Source organism: Cyanistes caeruleus, chromosome 5 (assembly GCF_971803275.1).
Source record: "Cyanistes caeruleus chromosome 5, bCyaCae1.hap1.1, whole genome shotgun sequence".
Lineage (NCBI taxonomy): Eukaryota > Metazoa > Chordata > Aves > Passeriformes > Paridae > Cyanistes > Cyanistes caeruleus.
Genome location: NC_141705.1, coordinates 6,674,524 through 6,690,909, shown reverse-complemented (window position 1 = coordinate 6,690,909; position 16,386 = coordinate 6,674,524). Strand labels below are relative to the sequence as shown.

The 16,386-nt window shown below is 41.4% G+C and overlaps 1 long non-coding RNA gene across 1 annotated transcript; it reads right to left on the bottom strand.

Moving 5' to 3' along the window:
* Window positions 1-3,382: 3,382 nt before the first annotated feature.
* Window positions 3,383-11,994, bottom strand: LOC147652900 (uncharacterized). Its single transcript, XR_015286821.1, has 3 exons — window positions 11,846-11,994; window positions 10,866-11,081; window positions 3,383-8,799 (listed from the first exon to the last, which is right to left on the bottom strand). It is a non-coding gene; the product is annotated as an uncharacterized LOC147652900 (long non-coding RNA).
* Window positions 11,995-16,386: the final 4,392 nt, after the last annotated feature.

The following is a 16,386-nucleotide window of genomic DNA, read 5'->3' as shown; positions in this document are numbered from 1 at the left end:
AGGCCAGAGCTGGAAGATATTATATTAGCAGAAAATATTTTGTCTACCTGTAGTTTTCATAAAACAATAGAATTGTTTAAGTTGGAAAAGACCTGTAAAATCATCAAGTCCTATTGTCAGCCTAGTACCAGCACAGGTTCACCATTAAGCCATGTACTCAAACACCAAACCCACATCATTTTTTACACTTCCAGGGATGGTGTCCCCACCACTTCCCTGAGGAGCCTCTTCCACTGCTTAACAACCCTTTCCATGAAATATTTCTTTCCTAATATCCAAGGTAAACCTCACCTGCTGCAACTTGAGGCCATTTCCTCTTTTTCTGTCACTTGTTACCCAGGGGAAGAGAATGATCCCCACCTGGCTACAATCTCCTGTAGACCATAAGGTCTTCCCTGAACTGCCTTTTCTCCAGACAAGTTAAAAATAAAGGGATTGCTTTAAGTTAAGACTTGGAGCTAATGGTGGAAACTACTAAGTGAAAATTCAAATGAATCTGATGAGTGGAAAACATATTTGACATTTGGAAAAATTAACCAAATATTTTATAGCTCTCAAATATATAGCAATCATTTTCATTCCTCGGGTTGCAAGAATATTACAAACAGGCCACATGGAAAACCCTGAAGTTTGATATAGAGTATCTGGCTTTAGGAATGAGATTATGTTTGCACACATGCTGGTCTATTGTAGTTAATGATATGTGAGAAACAGAGTTTTAAAGGGTTTGCATATTATTTATTATGGGAGCAGAACATCATAAATTTGATAACCAGATCCTACTAATTTGCCAAAATATGTAAGAAACACAGTGGCATAATTGTGTTTGTACTGTATTCACTTGTGTGGAATAGTTCAATTTATATTCATGGGAAACTTGTATTCAAAGGCAAATAGTGCAACAGTATTTGCTTCTTTCCATACTAGTCTGAGATCTTACACAGACATGTAAAATTCTGCTACAAAATACTGGTATCTCCAGCAGAAAAAAGGGGACTGTTTTACAATTACAAATTAGAAACTACTTGTAACTTATTACTTTGGCAAATCTCTGAAAGAAGAGTTTTGAACATTTTGAAGATCTGCAAATTAACAGAAAAATATTGTCCCAGTAATAAAAGTGGAAATTAACTAAACATCTAATGAGAATCTTTTCCACTGATTTATTAGCTGAAGTCCTGGAGGCATGAAGATCAGTCTGTGAGATATAATTCTGTACCATTACACTGTTTCACCCATCTTCTAAGCCAGAAGTCAAGAGCAGCTCAGCATGAGGGAGCTTCTAAGCACTCTGTGAAACTTTCCTATCTTTTAAAATCAGAGACAGATTCTAACTATAACATGAAAGGGAGCAGTAGTGCTGGTGAAAGGTAGTTTGCTACTGAAAAGTCACATTCCCACCACACTGTGTTTTTATAACAAATACAAAATCCTTCATGAGTGGCAAAACCATCTCCAGTTTTAAGGTGAAAGCAAGAATCCCATTCAAAGTAGTGTAATGAACTGTCAGTAACAGATACTCTCAAGAGATTATTATTTTAGCTCTTTTCAGGAGGCTCTGGAAGGAGAAGGGGATGGAGGAAGGAACTCAACCAAGCTGTGCAAATCTTGTTATTTCCATGCAATGAGTGATTGTTCCATCTGACTCCTTCCTGCTTTTGCAAAAGAAGTTAAAAATTATTTGACTTGGACATGCGGTTTAAGACAAAACTCTGGTGTCTAAAGGAAAGACCTCTACTCCCCTCAGGAGGGATATTACTTCCTTAAACTCCCTCAAAGAAATTTAACTGGCTTACTGGATGTGAGCTGCACAAAGCAGTGCCATGCAGGGTGTTTCTCCCAAGAGAGGAAAACATTTTAATGGGACAGTGTATAACCCCTCTCACTACTCATGAATTCCCAGCTCTTTTTCCATGGCTGATTTTCACAAGCAGCCAAGGTGGCTTCCCCTTTCCTTCACGTGAGGAATTTGCTGTGTTTTCTCTCTGAGGAGGAAAAGGAGGCACTCAGCTAGATTCAGATGGTTCAGTGAACTCCAGTGTAGGTGCAGTCAGCAGGTTTCAGGGAGGTGGAAGATTTGGTTTTGTTCCTCAAAAGCCAAAAGCCTGCCTCCAGCAGCAGTGCAGCTCTGAGTGATGTGACTCTAGCTAATGGGCATGGCAGGGGCTGTGTGAAGCCCTGGCCTTGACTCCCAGGATTGGTCTTGCAATGAGAAGGTGACAGGCTGCAGGATGGAGATGATCTGCTCATCTCTTCTTTGAGCTTTCTTGAAGTTTATGCACTGGATAAAAGCCAAAAAGCAATCTGAGTGGTTGTAAGAGATTATAGATGACATATATGATTTCCTCACTTTTAGGCTGCAAAATCTGTGGAAATTTTGGGGAGCTGACTTGCCATCTCTGAGGACTTCATGGAAAGAAGGACCAGGAGCATGGTAGGATTTCTCAAAAGTCACTGGAAATAGTAAGCCCTGCCACAAAATTTGAACACCTGAAGGACTCATTTGAATATTAAGACTGAATGTACTCTTTGTTCTTCCATGTGCACAAAAATATATATGTGTATTTCCAGACTTGTGAATGCCAGTTTGTCATGGGTCTTGAGCAACTGTTAAGCCTATTCCATGTGAAAGTATGAATTGAGAATTAGTAGAAAGAATGATTTAGTTCTGCCAATAACTACAAATAAAAAATAGATCAGAAAGGAGACAAAGAGAAGCTGAAATACCATTTTCAGTGCAGGCCTTAGGAATCCCTCAGATAAGGAAGCCTGTGATGCCTTTAGGCTTTAACAGCAAACCTCCCTTGATCTTAGTGGTGTTTTGTTAAGCTGCTATTTTAGACGTATAGTATTCCAGGAAAAAGAGTGGTCCCATAACCAGACTTTCTTACATCCTCTTTCCTAGAACATACAATGGTTCATTTGACACATGGTTGTACTTACCAGCTGCTCTTTTACACTGGTTTTATTGACTGCATTTTGAAATGATTGACTTCAGAATAAGCCTCTGTGTTCTTCCTCCTTGTAAACAGAGAAGTTAAAGCCTGTGCAAGTAGATTCAATATTTAAACTTTCTTATCTGATTTTGTCCCTCAAAAGCCATATGTCAGCTAGTGCTCAATAGGTGATATTGGTTTATCTCAGTAATGGGCTGCCTGGAGTGCAGTGTGGGAGCAGCAGGGACTGCTGCCTGTCAGTGGCCTTTCAGAGCTGTTAAAAGAGAGTCACATAAGGGATGTCTCCTCCTTCCTTTGACCAGGCTAACCCACGGCTTGCCAAACAAACACAAACAAGGCATTGTAGTCTGCCCGAAATAAAAACATTTGCTAACAGGGAAATAGAGCCCTCAGTGGAAAAATGAGACTCAGAAGCAGCAGTCAACTGTATAAAAGCTTTAATCCATCACTCTTGTGGTGTGACAGGGTGCCAGGTCAAAGAGACAGGTGGGATATTTGTTGTTTAGAAAAGCCATCCCTCCAGTGACTTGCTGTTTTCTGCTGAACAAAAACCAACTTTACTCCACCCCCCAAATCCCCCTGTTTTTTAAGTATATCAGTCAGAAATTTGGATAGTTTTTTTATAGTGTTTGACGAAGATTGGGGAGTAAACCAAATCCCATCTTGGAGAGTTACAGCAGTGCAATTTCTCCTCACTTCATCTTGAAATGGAGAGGCAAGCAGTGACCAGCTCAAGGAAGCCACAGCTGGTCTAAATTAACTCCCACCACTGGTTCAGCAAGGGACAGACACAGTAGACTAGTCCAGCTGCTCTGTACTGCTGCTCCAATGATCCTAAAACTTGTATTTTTAAGCTAGCAGCGGTGTTTTGTGTCAGCGCCGCATTATAAAGCCACTAGTGTGTATCACTGAATAGGAAATCCACCTCCTGAACACCTAGACACTTAGTTTATTCAGAGAAATCCCTGCCTTGAGCAGTATTTCTCTTTATGAGGATTCCTGACTAGGTGGATTGACTTTCACAGGAAGTGAAACATTTTTTCCAGATCCACTTCCATTTACGTCTATGTAGGGGAGAGGGCATCCAAAGCAACCTTGCAATCATGTACATACTAAGCCCTTGTTCTCACAAAGGGCCTTATGCAAGCTGGGAGAAGTCTAAAGAGCTAGAAATGGATGTAATTCCTCTCTAAATTGCCAGGACGATGCAAAGGGCTTCCTGAGCTGAAATGAAATTCGGGGCATAGCTGACAGAGCTGTGTTTCAAGATCCTCCCCAGAAGCCCTTGATCCTCTGAAAGCACCAGAAGAGGGGAGCTTGGAAGAGAATCAAGAGGGCAAATAAGGGAGAAGAAAAGAAACATTTTATAGATCAATATCCCTGTCAAAGGCGAATATTTTCTCCTGTTTTGCCTGGCACAGACAGTTTTGGAGGGGATATTTTTAGAATACGCTACATGAATTTTTGATTACCTTAAGAGATTTATTTTCTGCCAAAACAAAGGCATCGTATTTCTCTAACCAGAATGTGGCACTTACTCTGAGGACAGCCAAATCTTGCACATAATCATTGAGGCCATATGCAAATAAAAGGCACCATACTTCGTGCAAATTCCCATTTTAGCTATTCTTACAATATTTCTCATTTATAATAGTATAGCTGTTTTATGAAAAGCTCTCTGAGACCAGTCTATTAAGCTGCAACCAGCCTGTTTCCCTTCAGCTCCTGCTGAGGAACTGCCTTCAAGGAATATTTTGAGATGTAAAGATTAAGAAAAGAAATTAAAACAATTTTTAGCAGCTTAGTTTGAGCTCATCATTTAACTGCAGTAATAACTGTAATATCTTGTTCATCTGCTGCTGCAATGGTCCAGCAGTGATGGTTTCAATGGGAAGAGAAACACGGGAGGAGGTCCCTGTGCTGGTTCTTTTTGTCCTTCAAGTGACAGAACACTACCATGTGCTGCAAGAAATGGGGTGCACAGTCCTGCTAATCCTCAGTACAGCCACTGCATTTCTGTACTCACTGTTTCATCACTCCCCATTCCCTCCTTCCTCTTCTCTCTCCTGCCCCAGCCTTCATCGAATTTCCCTTTTTTTTTGTCTTTTCTCAGCAGAAAGCTTGCCTGGCACGATGAAAGTCTCATGGGAAGTGCATTGTCTCCTGAGGAGGCCAAGGAGGGGCTGCTGCACTACGACAGTATTTCTTATATGTGAGTGCTGTAATCAGGGTTTGGCATGTAACACTTACAGAATACTCCAGATCCACTGCTGGTCTAAAAGGAATTAATATCAGGTCTGAGGACATTCAGGTTATTGTTCCTGCTGACTTCTTTCTGCAACCATATGTTACAGAGCTGCCTGCTGTTGTTCTGAGCTGTCTTGTTCTGGCCACTTACCGACAATGTGCAAAAGAAAGTACTGCAACAGGGAAATTAAACCCATCTTTTTTGCATCATTTCAAGCAAATGATTGCCTGTTTTAAACTTGTACGTGTCTATTTTTTTTTGTTTTCTGTGCATAAAAGAAAGTGGGAAGATTTTGAACATTTGCCCTTGTAGTATGTATTTTCTGTCCCTTCCTTTCTGCACAAAACCTTGTAAATGTTTTTTTAGCCACCTGCCATCTCTGCTTCAGCTTTTAGACTATTTGCACAGTTCCCACTTTAGAATTATCTTCCCACCTGTACCCCTCTGCAGCCTTGGGTCTTGCAAAATTGCAGACTCTAATTTAAGACACACCTTTCCCCCAGAGCTGAACCTGGTCCCTTTTCCTTATTTGAATGACAGAGCTCAGCAAATTATTTTTCATGTCAGCCTGCACAGGCTGCCAGCTCTTCCTGTCATCGCTGGCCTCCTGTTTCAACAGAACTGACAATAAAGAAGTTCTGGCTATTCCACTGCAATTGATAAAAATCTTTATTTCATGGGTAACAGTAAGAAAACTGCCAGGTGAAGTCAAACACTTCCAGGAGAGTGGAAAGAAACCCTCTCTGAATGGCTGGAATGACAGATCCACTTTCTTCATGAGATAGATAAAACATACCATGCCAGTTCCATCTGGAAACTGCTCAAAATCACCTGCCCTGGTGCAAGACCTTCCTCCCTTGTTCCCATCCCTTCTCACACACAGTGGTCATGGAGTGTGGCAGGAATTGTTTCATAGAGATGTTGTGCAAATCACTTCTGTCATGCTCTGGGAGCAATCTGTGGCTTGTTTTCCTGACATGATCTGAGAGCAAAGACAGCTGACCCCTCTCCTTGGAACACACCCTCTGTCCCTGATCATAGAACAGAACAGAATGGAAAGAAATGGACTATTTCTCTTGGAAGGGACCTACAGTGACCATCTAGTACAACTTCCTGACCTATTCAGGGCTGACCAAAAGTTTAAGCACATTATTAAGAGCATTGTCCAAATGCCTCCTAAACCCTGACAATTCTGGGGCATGCACTGCCATTTTCTGTCTCACCCTCTTTCTGTTTTTTCTTGCTTCCCAGACAGAGACAATGTGGCATCTGAGATGATCTTTATTACCTTCCCCTAAGTGCAGCCGTTTTGCCCAAGGGGCAAGGAATGAAGGGACAAAGGTTTTCCTTGTGTGCAGCAGCAGACAGCCACATCCTACTGATGTGAGATTACAGACCCCTTCCGTAGTGGTAATAAATTCTCAGAGTCAACTGGATGGAGAGAGCACCTGAACATGATAGTGGCACATGGTGCTAGCAGAGAGCCCTGGAGCCTCGTGACACACATGTCCAGTGTGTTTCCAGTCATCAGATCCCATACTGATGTCACTCACTTACTTTGTAAATGATAATGAAGGAAAAGGAGCCTCTCCCTGTGCAAGGTTCCCTTTCACTCCCTCTCCACATTTGCATGCAGATACTGTCTGATTTCAGCTTGTAATAGATACCAAATTGTCTAAATGAATCTTCACTACACTCCTCTCTCTAACTTCTGTTTCCCAAGCATCTTTCCTTTACTGACTGCCATCAGAACTGCTCTTTGCCCAAAAGGGAAGAAATAAGCATTGATTTTACAGAAGTCAGACACAAGGGCTGGTGTAGAAGCAGAACATTATTTACTAACCCAAGAAGTGCAAACTGCTTATGTTAGAACCAGTGATTAAATTCTTCAGGGAAGCTTAGTACAAAATTACACCCTCAAAGCAGAATGTTTAGGCTTTGACTCTCTATGACATTGTGTTATTTTGCAGAATAATTTCTATGGAATATTTTCATTTTTAGCCCTATTTAGTTCTGAAATTCTTTGACATAGCTATTAGGACTCCTAAGTGATTCCAAGGTTGCTGCTGAGCCTCTTTGAGGATGTGTCAAAGTGAGTCTCTAAAGATGCAGGTTGTCACCTCAAATAAGATGGGAATATCACAATGTGGGTTCATCTGTGGCTGCTCCTGGGCTGTTTCTAAATGCCTGAACATCACTTTTATTTTCTATAGGCCTGCACAGTGTTACTGCCACAGAAAGGTAGCTCTAAACATCAGATATGTCCTCCAAGAAAGAAAACTATGTTTTTCTATTGACCTTCTGTGGTGTCTCAGTGTTGTTTCTTCCTTGAACAGAATGGCTCAAGAGGCTTAGGAGGGTACAAAATACAGCTTTCTGTCCAGCTGATTAGCTGTATCTCCTCTTCTTTACATTTCCAGCTGCTGTAGACAGAGGTGGATTCCTTGGCTTCAAAATTAGCTGATCAAATTTCAGCCACTGCAGTATTCCTCTGGAGTATCAAACTCTCATGATCTGAAAAAATTAAGCCTCCACATTTTATCAATCTTTCCTTCTGGTAGGAAGAGTTTCACAGGAAGGTATAACTCCTTTGTCTCCTCTAAAGGATCAGAGTCCATCTCCATTTTCCATTGTCCCTGATGACTTCTCCAGCCTCATACAGCTGGCCCAGGCATTTTTAATAAATGTGACTAATAATTAAATAAATTGTCTGAATTTTCTTCCTTGTGGAAGCTTGGAAGGTTTTCTTCTATGTTTATATCCATTCTCTGAGTTGTTCCTTATCCAGTTTTAGGTGCATTTTAGAAGTTCACTTTGACTGGGTATTGCAGGCCCCATAATCTGTGTAGTAATATTTCTAGGTGCTTTGGGTTTTGGGGTGGTTAAATGTGCGGAGATACATAGATGTAAATTTTTTATTACTTTGGCCCAAAAAATAGCATCCAAAATACAAATGCTTCCGTTTTTTATGGATTGATTATTTACTCAGGGAAGTGTCTCATTTTCTAAGGATGAAGAAGCTGTTTGTCCCAGTCACATTTTGTTTCTGTTTTTGGAACAGTTTTCTTTTAACATTAGTGTGGCTGACACGTGCTATTTGCAATTCATTTACTGAAAGCCATTCCTCCAGTTTATTATTATTGTTTCCCTCCCTGTTGCTCACAGACACCCCTTTGCAGAATGCATAAAACAGGTTTTGGCAAAACTCTCACTTTTTTCTTTTTTTAAGTTAATTCTGTTATTTAGTCTTTTTTAAAGATACTCCCAAATTTATGGCAATTCCAACTGATGAGGTGATGTTGATTAGCAGTGAGTGATTGGTGTAATATTTCTGCTCTTCCATTTCTGCATATTTGGTGTGTGAGGTGACCTCCCTGTCTTTTGCCTTGGAAAAGGTCTCTTGTTCCCCAAGCTTCTTCCTTGGGGTAGGAAAATGGGATATTCCTTCCCATGAGCTCTTCAGCAGGTGCCATTTCACAGAAGTTCTCATTTGAGGCAGGAAAAGTGTGTTTGTCACGCTTTTGTGCTGTTATATCCAGGTTTAGGTATTGATGTGGTTCCCAAGATGGTGAGGATCTCTTGCTTTCTGCTTTCCTAAGAGAGAAAGTCCTAAAAGAATTCCTCCAAACTGGGAGCTCTGAGGTGGGCCTGGTGCTGACCCAGTGGGAGTTTGAAATGTGATAAAACCTCCTTGTAAAGCAAAAGTTCAAGAATCATTTACAAAGAAGCTACTGGAAAGACTTAGAAAAATCACCTTCCAAATGTTTATTATTTCTCAAAAGGTCTTGATAAATTTTTTGTGTGGAATAATTTATTTATTTTAAAAATGCAAATTAGTTGGCCAAAAAAAACTTAGATATTTCAGCTAAATTTATCAAAGAATTGCAATCGTTTAATATTTGGGGAATTATTTTCAACAGGCAAGCACTCTGATGAAGTGATTAATTTCATCCCAAATTTAAAGCCTACATTTGCTTAGGTGAAACTTAACCTAAACCTGCCTATTGTTCCCCTCTGACTCTCTAGGAAACTCTAGTGAGTAGCTCAGGTGAACATATTGACTGTGTAGATGTCTGTAGTTACAGGGATAAATCCCAGCTGCATCAGTCAATGGGAAAATAAGTCCCTTTTGTTTAGCAGCACATAACAAGATCCCAGGAGCTTACACATTTTGTTGAAAAAAGTCACAGGATGAGACAGATTGGGACAGATGAGGTTAAAAAAATTATTCAAGGTCATTTAGCAGCTTAATGGCAGGGCTGAGAGTGGAGCGAGGTCAGTGACTCATTCTTCCAAGCCACATTTCAACCCCTAATTATTTAGGAAGTTTCTTGGTGTTGGGCACGACTGAGAGAGGGGAAAGGCAGCCCCACTGCAAGGGGCTGAACTCAGAGGAGACAGGGTGCATGACAGCATCAAAGAGGTGAACAACTTCATGGTGATCTTTTGGCCCATTATTTCTCTTTGTGGGCATTTTAAAAGGAATGATTTGTTAAAGGGGACTTGAATGAGGCTGAGATGTAAGCAGAAGAACTGGCAGGATGCTTTAGACACAGAAGAAACAGGGAAAAGAGACATAAGGAAGCAAAGAGAGCAGCAACATGGACCATGAAGGAGTGGAAGGAGAGGATGATAATGAATTTGGAAGAGCATGGTAGCAGTCCAAGTACATACAGCAAAGACAGGGAAAGATTTAAAAAGGCCATTTGATAATTGAGTAGTTTCTGTGTTAAAAAGAGTTAAGATCCTGGAGATTAGAGAAAACTACAACTGTAAACAGTTCTTTGGAGTGTCTTTGAAGGTACAGCCCTGACAATTCCTGCAGGCTCAGAGCCAGCCTTCCACCCATGCAAGGACATGGAGCCAAGACTGTGCTTTGGGCTGTGGTTTTGGCTTCAAACTGGCTAGGACCTCTGTATGGCTTATGTCTGGCCTTCCTAAATGTTTACATTGAGTACTTCATATATTTAATTCTTATTCAAGAATATTTTCTGCAGGATGGTTGGAAAGCAAATGCATCTGCAAATGAGGGTTCTGCACATTCCTGCTACGAGGAACACTGTCAGGAAAGGAGAGAGTGGGAGCCCATGACATGATTTTGAAACTGAAACATAAGAATCAAAACTCACCTACAAGAGAATTTTATGGGAGAATTCAGGATTTACACCCAGAAACCACAATTGCACACACAGAAAATGATTATTTCCTTTTCCCTCTCCAGGAGGCTGGCACTTGGCTTTGTTGTGTGATTTCCTGGCACCTTCACATCCAGAAGGAAGACTGGCCCAGGTTTAGCACTAGTGAAGCTTTCCATAGAGCAGCAAGTAACTTAAATATGAACTCAGAAGAAAAACTGGTTAAGAATATATTCTAAGGTGTAAAACAGGAAGAGAAGGAAAGGCCCTTTATATCACTGAAATGCTTTTTTTTCAGATGATTTTATAGGCATCAAAATATTTTCTCAACCTCTTCCTGGCTGCTACTTGAGTAGTGGAAACTTATTCTCTGTGCCTGCCATTCTCTTTTGTTACTTGTAGTCACAAATACAGGGGCTGGACCTGGAGGGGGAAAAAAGTCTTCCTAATTCCAAAAAAATATGGACTATCTGCCTGCAGGTAAATAATGACCCAGTTTTAAGGACAAAAAAGGCATTTTCTTACCTGAAGGGAGATGCAAGACAGGTGAGAAGCAGCTTGTCCTTGGCTGAACAGAAGGGCAGAGGAACAGGGCAGCACCTGGGCAACCTGTCTCTCCTTCCCCTTGAGCTTTGGCCTTGTTCTCCAGTTTAGCAGCTTCTGCCTATGATCATTCCTGAGCCTGGCACCCAAATCAGGCTCACTGTTGTACACTCACTTCTTGTCCCTGAGGAGGAGCAACTTGAACAGGGAAGAGAGGGTCAGGATTCAGAATAAACACTGTGGGGATTAGATGGCAGCAGGTGAAAAAGCTCTGCAAGGCTGTGATGGTCCCAGTGTTGCTGCCTTGCCTGGATTTTGGTTGTTACCCCACACTGCACGAGCTGCAGAGTTAGATGAGAAATGGAAAGAGCAGTGTAACCCGAAGTCTTGGCTAAGGCATGAGCAACCCCAAACTTTGAATCAATTCTGAGCCATGAGTCCTGCCTTAATCCAGGTATTTGAGAAAATAAAATGAGGTATTTGGAGACAATGTTGGAAGGTATTTCAGAGAAGTGTTTTAACCTACAGCTCTTCAATTCCTCTAAGGCAGGATCAGTTGTTTTCATGGACACTTAAATCATTCCTGCCTCAGCTGTTTATGAGACCCTCCTGTGGTGGAGGTTTCACAGATTCTTGAAAAAGATTTCCTAGCACAAAATTAATCACAACTGAAGTCTCTAAGGGCAGCCAACCTGAAGTTCTCTTAGTGGTGTTGAAACCAATTACTCCTTGTGCTATCATCAGTGCACATGAAGAGCTGTTTTTCTTTCTCTCTCATCTGCAGCTGCTTTGTAAGTTCTCTACTGCTCCATTTCAGTCCTCTTATGTGAAGACTGAATAAAACATATTTCTGCACATGTTGTTTACTACAGCTCTGACTGTGCTTTGTGTCCTTTTCTGAGCACCCACAACTGGTCCAGTTGATAAAGCTGATTTAGGAAAGAGGAGAAAGCAAATAATACCTTGATATCCTCTTGGGACCAAAATGGATTGAACAAAAAAATAGACAGTAAATTAAAGAAGTCAATACCAGGCCCCCCTCACTGTCCCCCTTTTCCTCCTGCCCAGACATGCTGTGTACATCCGTGCAGCTCCTTCTCCTTTTACTCCAGAAGCTGTGGGGTTTGTCAGGCCTTTTGTGGCAATTACTTTAATTTTCTGAAATCAATGCACCTGCCAGAGAAGTGGCTTGTTTTACAAAACCATGGCCTATTGAAACATTTTAAGGAAAACAGTTGTTTCATTCTCTAAAGATAGAGATCTTCTCTTGAGTCAAGGAGAAAAGATAAAGGGGGAAAGTTTGACATTTGACTTCACTCTGGAATGCAGGTAAAGGCTTGAAATATAAACTCTGAGATGAACAGGTTTGATTAAGATATCATTTTAAACTACTGTCCTTTTCCTTATTTATTTGTAACTTTGAAAGAAAGACAAATAGCTTTATCTTTGTCATTGGACAAAAAAAAAATGCAAGCTGGCAGCTTTCACTGAGAAAGTTTGAGTGACTTTGATGGCTACCATGAAAGCACCACAGTCTGTTTGATCTTTTGTTGACTAACTGCAGGTTTGGGGATGTTACAATGCATGTTTACATAATGCAGGCTAGCTGCAAAGCCTCACCTTGGCTGAAAAGACACAGCTGGTTTTAAAAGCAAGCTAGGCCGGGAGATAAAGAAAAAGAAGTTGCATAACACGTTATGAAATTTCAAAGGTAATGCATGAGCTGTACAGCCAGCATAAAAAAAGACAAAAAGATCTTGTGCTACCAGAAAGGAGTGCAAATAGACTGGGATTTTGTGGAATCCCTTGTACTTCAAAGCCAACTTAGTGTTCAGGATAGAGCCAAAAACTATTCCCTTTGAGGATTATTTGTTAAAGCTAATTCAAACATCATCACCAAAGTCCCACACTAATCCTCCTCAGGAAAATGCTTTTACAGTTCCTTTCTTATTGCACTGTCCCAGATCCAGGCTGCTTCCACCAGCCAGATTTTCTAATGCTGGTGCTGAGTGAAGCCAGCTGTGTCACAGGGTGTAAGCAGCTCATGTCCAATGTCTGTCACCTGGATCTTTCAGTTCCAGTGTCTGGCCACCCTGTGCCAGTGCTGTGCTCAGCTGTGAGCAGCAATGCAGTAACAGGTGGGTTTAGAGCAGATGACCATTAGGTGTTTTTGCTGCTTCAGGGAAGTCAGACTCCTGGCCCAGCTGAGGCACAGGGACCTGAAGGCTGGATCATAGGAGCCAGAAACAAAACTGAAGTAAATCTTCTACCAGAAGAAAGTGGTAAGGACAGAGCTAGACCTTCAGCCCTGCCCACAGTAGTCTGTGGCTAATGCAAAGGGACAAACCCCTTAATTAAGCTCCTACAAGATTGTTCCTACAATAGCTTAGCAGAAATGGGTTGGATTAGTATCTCCAAGGGGTTGCTGTTGAGGTCCTGACATCCACACTTGCCGGGGCTCAGGGGGGTTATTTCCTTTGATATGCAGAGTGGTTTCCTGCACAGAAAGGTGCAGTCAGGAACATGGGTTGAAGTAGTGTCCAGAGGGTGTATTTGGGAGCCTCACATCCCTGTGGGAGAACATCTGGGGCATGCTGTAACAGAGGGCTTGATTTTGACTCCCACAAAAGGAATCTAAGACCTCTGTGTGAACTGAGCAACCTCTGTGAACTCTGTGGTAAAGGAGCAATGGGGGGTTGATTCCAAAGTGCACAACTGTTCCAAACCAAAATACCCATCTAATGTGGCCAATACTTACAGAAAGGGAAAGGGGCCAGCCCACTTCTCTTCAAAATACAGAATGTCCCTTGAAACCACAGTGGTGAGGTTTCTTGCCAAAGACTAAGAGTTTAGGTTTTCCCCTCCAGCCTGCAGGGGGTTGGACTTGATTTTCCTTTGGGTCCTTTCCAATTCAGATATTCTGTGATTCTAAGATCTTGGTATCAAACTGCAGTGGAGTGGAAGTGTTGCTATTCCCATGCATTGGTCCATGGCTGGAAGCTGTGGAAATCAGCTCATGCTATTCTACTTCACATCAACTTTACTGCATTGATGTTATTCCTTAAACAGCTGGTGCCAGAGAAGAGCACCTAATGGGCCACTGGGTCTTCTTGATGGTTTTGAAATACTCACATCCTTTTGCTTTTGAAGATACAAACTTTTCCATTGACTCCAGAAGGTTGTGGGATTTAGGCTTCACTTCCTGAAATAACCAAGAGAAGATACTTTGATTTTTTCAGCATTGATTATAAGTCACAACTGTTTATTCCATGACATCTTATCATAACTGGTAAAATCTTGGGTGTCAGTGTCCTTGTGCTTAACTGAATCTTTTGTGGATATAAGCTGCCTGTTGGTCCTTTCTTAAAAACAACAATTAAATTTAACTGTGTTCTTTTGAGGAAAAGTGGAATTTCAGAGACATCATATACTTTGTCCAAGATTCATCCTGAATCTTGTTGTGCAAGCGCTGACACACTATGGTGGTAAATAGAGAGGAAACAATTTTCCAGTTTTGGTGCGGGTTATTTTCAAATTTACTGTATAAAGATGAACCCACTGCTCTTAGCTCAATGGAGATGGCTCCCCTCCAGATGAAACATTCATTAAGCTCCATATGGACACTGCCTTGTTTGGGTTTGGAGAAAACCATCCAGGAGCTCATCAGGAATGAGAGCTGAGCAGTTCTTAGTAAAATTTCAGCTTGATCCATGGGCCAGTACAGGGCACCCCTTTTCAGAGTGCTCTCTTTAAATACAAGTGTTTTAATCCTTTTGTTGAACCTCAGAGGAAGCAGCCTGATAGCAAAAGCTCCTACAAAGTCTGTTATGAAAGCACTTGTGCTTCAGCCTTGGAGGCAGGTGGTGTGGAGAAATGGGGGTGTGCACACAGTTTGGTATTCCTGACATTCCTGACAGCAAAGGCTGAACATGGAGGGGTCTGGGGGATGCTGAAATCTGGGAACCAACTTTTTAACGAGTGTTGGTTCTTGTTTCCCTGGTGGACTGAGTTTAAATGTTGCTCAGTCAATTTTTGGCATGATAGTTATCATTTTCAGTAAGGACTTGGAGTGCTGGTTAAAACAAAGGGAATATATTTGAAATCCCTGTGAGAGGTTTCAGTGGTCACAGTAGACAAGTAGAAGAGTAAGGACAAAATGAACACCCATGAAAAAGCCCTGAGAATTATTTAGTTGAACTAATTGATACAGGTATTTTAAATTAAAAAATTAGTAGAAATGCCCAGAAATCTTTAAGTAATGGGGGAACAGGCAAAGGAACTTTGTTAAATACAGAGAATTCCTTAACTTTGCCAAAATTTATTTAATATAAACTCAACAGAGCTGTAAGTGTCTGCGAGACATTTCAGAGTGCCTTGGCTCTGCTTTCCAGTTGCTACGCCTGGCTGAGTGTGGAAAATACACTGGGAGCAAGGATTTCTATGAATAAACACATTTGTGTGAATTTGCTCCCATCTATAACTAGCTTTCACAGTGAAAATTGAATTCCGTTTCATGAAACAAAGTCTTGTTGCCTCAGGGATAAAGACAGTTTTCAGATTGCATTTCATAATTCAGTCTGCAGTAGACTGGGTTTGACCATGAAGACCCTCCTGGGGACCATTTTTGTCTTCATGGTCTGTGGGTTCTCCTCTCTGGGCAGCAACTCTTTATTCAGTTTCTGAAATAAGTGAGGAAAGAGGGGATGGGACCAGTGTCCCTGAGCTGGAAATGCCCAACTGATGTATTGTGAACAGGAGAACTAATTTCTGCACACTGCTCTCACTGGATTCCCAGTGGGCTGCCTTGGCTGAAATGTAATACAGTCGTAGCAATTGTAAAAAAAACGTGTCAGAAAACACCGTTTAAATTAGGTTCAGTTATGGCTTTGAAAGCAAAACACATCTTGCAGTAGTTCCTAGGTAGTCTCCTGTTCTCTGCAAAGTACAGGCTGTGTGAGGGCTCTGATATTCAGGGTTTTTACAGGAGATTTACCCCCAGACCTAATATTGATATATTTATTTAGATTTACTGATCTAAAACAGTAGATTTACTGTGCTGAGCATCTGCTTCAATAGCCTGAACCAAAGCCTGTGGGAATCAATGAGGAACCTCTCCTGCCTTCAGTCAGCTGTGGTAGAAGGCCTAAGAGAGACATCATGGGAATTCCTGAGCATTTTAGGTGTTATTTACAGTGGTCAGCTGCTGGGGTAGTGCTAAATCACAGAGTTGTTCATCTGCAGGGGAACTGAAATGGCAGTCTGCTCTGCTGCTCACACAGCTACAATACCTTTCCTGTTGCAATGATTCATGGCAGGTCAAGGGAGCATATGCAGTGGAAATACACTCCATTGTGTTTTATCACCTGACAAGTCTTATAAACAAAGGTTTGGGTTTTGTGGTTTTTTGTGGGTTTTTTTGTTGGTTTTTTTGTTGCTTTGGGGTATTCTCATTTTATTTTGGCTGATAGTTGGGTGGAGAACCAGAGTGTATCTTCTTGTAAAA